Here is a 4,811-nt window from a genome sequence, read left to right on the forward strand (position 1 = left end):
AGAGCTGAGGGGTTTGTTACAGGATGCACCAGGAATTGCACACAGTGCCCATTTCCTGGGCTTGAGCTCACTGGAAAACTCATGCCATAAATAAAAATTAAACCTGATCAGGCAAACTAAAATCCATTTAGGAGGCAGGAAATGTTCCACAGTAATGAAGTTTGGGTCGTGAAGCCTGAAGACCCTTTGGATCCTCTGCTCTGTGCTGACAACTGTTTCCTAATAGATGTTTAAGTATGAAGAAATAGTCTCCCCTCCTGCCACAACAGCTTGTAGGGATACTGTTTTCCTTCTGGTGTTATTCCACCCTCTGAGCATCAGTACGATGGGTAGCTTATCTTCATTAATTAGAGTATGAACAACTCCTGGCACATGTGAGTGATCTTCCAGGCTGCTGGATGTTCTCCTGGACTGGCAAGGGAATGCTACCAATGGGGCAGGTGTGGTGGTGGGAGAGGAAGGGGGATTCAGGATTACTCCATAAGCCTGGAAACCCGAAGGTCAAGATCATCTCTGCTCTTTTTCCTTGGCTTAACATCACTGCCCTTGTTTCCCAGCTGGGAAACACAGCCCTTGCCCTTCCTTGTGGGAATGGATAAGCAAGCAGAGAACAGATAAAAAAGTTACACAATTTTCTGATGCTGACAATAACAGAATCTCAGGGAGTTAAGAGCTTCCTTTCAAATTATGGGAAAAAGTACATCATGAACATTTGAGGGTGAAGTTGACCTCCCCAGCCCTGTGAGGAAATGAGCAATCCTGTCCTAACAGAGCAGGGAAGGGACTTCCATGGAAGCCCCAGCCAGCAGTGAGAGGGGGATGCTGTGCCAGCTGCCCTGGGCATGAGCTGGGCTGTGCCCAGCAAGGGCTGGGGGCTCCAGGGCTTTGTGCTGGCTCTCCAGGTTCTGGGAGGACACTCACAGGATGCTGCACTGAGCTGCTCAATCCCTCCTGGGCTGAACAAAGCCTGGCTCAAGGACATGGGACCTCCCAAGGGTCTGTGTGGGGCTTTGGCAGGGAGGGTGGGGACACTGGGAGGGGACTGTGCATTTACTGGGAGAGCAGGGACGTGGTTTTGTGCATCACCTCAGAAAGAGAAGTGTGACATTCAGCTGTAACCACTGAAGCAGTCATACCCCAGCTCTGGCTGGTGCCTGGGTGAAACTTCCCTTGGCTGCCCCAGCCCTGGCCAGTAACTCTGTAATCTTCCATTTGCAAAGCAGGAAAGGGACAGGAAGGATGTCCTGGCTCCTCTGCTACAGCAGCGCCCTGGGCAGGGGATTCACTGTTCCGTGGGATCAAAGGCACTGCTGAGCTGCACTTCCCAGCCCCACCTGCTCCAGGTGCCTCTGAGCTCCACACGGGCTGAGAGCAAACAAAGCAAATAAGGTGAGGCAGCTCTTTCCTTCTGCCTGCTGCAGGTTCCAGTGCTCAGGTGGCTGCTGGGGCACGTGGCAGGGGCTGAGCTGCTGGGAAGGGCAGGTTTAGGGTGCACAGGGTGACGCCGCTGTGGGATCGGTGCAGACACTGAACTGGGTGCAGCACCAGGGGAGGACTAAGGCCAGAATCTCTGACAGACCTGGAGCAGCAGCTCAGCAGAGTCAGGCTGGCTGTAGCACAGGCTGTAGGAAAGGGAGCTGCTCCCTGACTCAGTGGTCAAGAAAAGGATTCTATGTATTTATTTTCTTTTCAATTCAAACCTTCAACATACTTTAAACAACAACAACAACCAAAAAAAAAGATGGGGAAAAAACCCCCCAAACCAAAAAAACTTTGCCCTTCAGGTAAGGACACTGTAACAGCTGCATTTCTTTATGATACAGAGACACCCTTCTGAGAAGAAAATAATGGTCCTAGGTAAGAGTGCCTCAGCAGCTTTGGGAATTAGTTTGTGATTCCTGGGGCTCTGTGAAACATTCATTAAAGCTCAGGGGCAGGTGCAAAGACCCATGAACAAAAGAGAAATTGAAGCTGAGTCGCTCCTTCAAGCCTGCCAGCTGGTTTATCTACCACTCCTTGTGCCTGCTCAGTTCAATCCCAAAGTTACTGAAGCCTCTTCTGGTGTTCTTTTTTTGGCCAGTTGGAAGTAGCAGCAGGTAATTATGGCCCAGTGGAAAATAATCTTTCCTGGCAGTTCCCTTGAGGTAAGAACACATCTGAACATTTGGTGATGTAGTCAGGGATGCACCGAGGACTTTTCAGGGAAGGCATTTCCTCATCTGGGAGGAGTCACCTAATATGGGAAGAGAAGCCCCATCTGAGGAAGAAAAAAGACCAAATAAAAACAAAACACACAAGACAAGGGTGTGTTTCCTTGGAAGGGTTTGGCTCCATCCAGTCTAAGGACCCTCCTTACTGCAGAGAAAAAGATATTTATAGTTAGGAAATAAGCATTGGGATGAAGACTTGTCTCCCTTTGCCTCTACGGGATGCAGGAATTATCTGAAAGCAAGAACAGGTGGAGGAGGGCTGATGAATTAAAGGCCTCCTCTCATTGAGAAGGTTGTCAGAGTCTCTTGGGAGGCAACACTGGAAGGCAAAGGAGTTCAGGAAGCGGGATGTGCTTTTAAAAAGAAAATTTTAAAGGCACAGGAGCAGATGATCCCACATGCTGAAAAATGTGCCAGCAGGGAGGGAGACCAGCTTGTCTGAACAGGGAGCTTTGTCTGGAACTCGGGGTGAAAAAGAAGTATATGACCTTTGGAAGAAGGTGCAGGTAACTCAGAAGGAATTCAAGGGTATCAGGGTTATGCAGGGCTAAAGCTTAACTGGAACTTAATCTGGCTACTGCTGTAAAAGCAAAAAAAAAAAGTTTCTATAAATACATCAGCAACAACAGGAGGGCTGAGAAGAATCTTCCTCCTTTATTGAATGCAGAAGGAAACACAGCAACAAAGGATGAGGAGAAGGCTGAGGTACTTCCTGCCCTCTGCCTCAGTGTATAATGGCAAGAGCAGTTCTTCTCTGGGTACACATCTCCTGAGACAGGGATGGGGAGCAGAAGGAAGGCCTCAAAATCCCAGTGGAAATGGTCAGTGAGCTGCTCCAGCACTTGGACACACACCAGTCCCTCTCATGGCTGGGTTAATCCTGCCTGGATGGCCAGCCCAGGCAGTGGGGGGGGAATTCTGCTGGACCCAGGTGGCATCTGCTCATTGTGGTGTCCCCCAGGGCTCAGGGCTGGGCCAGCCTTGGTCAACATCGTTATTGAGGAACTGGACAGGGGGATAAAGGGAAGCTGCTGCTGCCATGGAGCTGGGCAGGAGTGTTGGTCAGCAGGAGGGCTCTGCAGAGGCATTGGGACAGGCTGGGTTGATGGGCCAAGGGAATGAGGGTCAACACCAGCAAGTGCCAGGTCCTGCCCTTGGGTCACAACACCTCCCTGGATCCCTCCAGGCTGGGGGATGAGTGGCTGGAAAAGTGGGCAGTGGAAAGGGAGCTGGGGGTGCCCAGGATGAGCCACTGCTGTCCCTGAGCTGTCCCAGTGCTGCCTCCCTGCTCCAAGGCCCTTCCTTTGTAGCTGCCTTCAGAGCAATCCCACAGAAGCAGGTGCTGCTGTGTCTAAGCTGTGCTTGCCTGGCTCCCCTCTGCCAGGAAGAGCAGTGAATAGCCAGCTAAGGAAGGGCTGTGATTTTTATTTTGGTGGGCTCAGCTACACAACATTTTGAGCTTGTTCAGCAGAGCTCAAAGTTACTTTCTGCTGAGGCACAAACAAGACTAAAATCCTGGCCAAGTTGCTGGCTTAAAACTGCCACCTCCCTTCAGATTCTGCCTTCCCTGATCCCTCGATGGATAACACTTTCTGAAGTTGTCTATTCTAAAGGGAGAAACCAAATTCCATATGTGTATGTATAAAAGAGGAGTCAAAACATCAAAAGCTTCTTCCCCAATCTGCAGCCACTTGAAAGGCTGCAGGTGCTGGGGCAGCTGTGAGGCTTCACCTCCAGCACGGGTGAGGCACTGGAACCTCCTTTAAGTTTCATTACAGATTTGAGCCAAGTTAAATTCTCCCCCTCTGGCTCCTGGCTGGAGCTGGACACAATTACAAAAGGCCACCTGCCCTGCCATGGCTGAGACGTAGCTGAGCCCCGAGGCAGCCCTGGAGAGCTTGGAGACAAGGCTGCTGCACCTGCTGCTGCTTTTTGGCTACCACCACATCCAGCCTCAGGGATAAAAAAGTAGCTCAAGCAAATGGGAAGTATTTATTTTTTCTAGAGTGAGTTCTATTCTCTCTTTTATGACACACGATGCTTGGACAAATGCTCAACAACACCCGACTACTTAGAAATCCTTCTTCAAAAGACAGAAAAGCAGCAAATAGAGGTAGAAGGGATGGATAGGAATGTTCTCTGACAGGGAACTTTGACCTGTGCAACAAGGAAAACTTCCACACTCAGCAGGACCACACTCACTTATGGTAACAGCTTTGGAAACAAAGATGTTATTCTTCTTTCAAATATAAAAAGATATCTTCTTTCCTCTTGGAAAGGTCATTTTAATAATGCAAAACCTTGTGAGAGAAAGGCTTTTGTCTAATTCAAAAATTCAGGATGAATTTCTTTCCTGCAAGGACCCTGATCACAGCTGCTGAAGTTCAGCAGTGAGAACACACATCTCCTGTCAGATACAGCTTTTTTTTTTTTTTGTCCCTCCTCCAGCACCTGCCCAACAGGGTTGGGCTCTGGCTCACACACATCCACAGTTGCAAAATGAAAGGTTATTAAATCAGTATTAGCCATTAAGAAAAAGTCATATCCCTCCTCCAAGAAAGTCATGCTACTGGGTGGCAAAGAACACAGCGGCACCTCCCA

Source organism: Sturnus vulgaris, chromosome 5 (genome assembly GCF_052056855.1).
Source record: "Sturnus vulgaris isolate bStuVul1 chromosome 5, bStuVul1.hap1, whole genome shotgun sequence".
In the NCBI taxonomy this organism is placed as follows: domain Eukaryota; kingdom Metazoa; phylum Chordata; class Aves; order Passeriformes; family Sturnidae; genus Sturnus; species Sturnus vulgaris.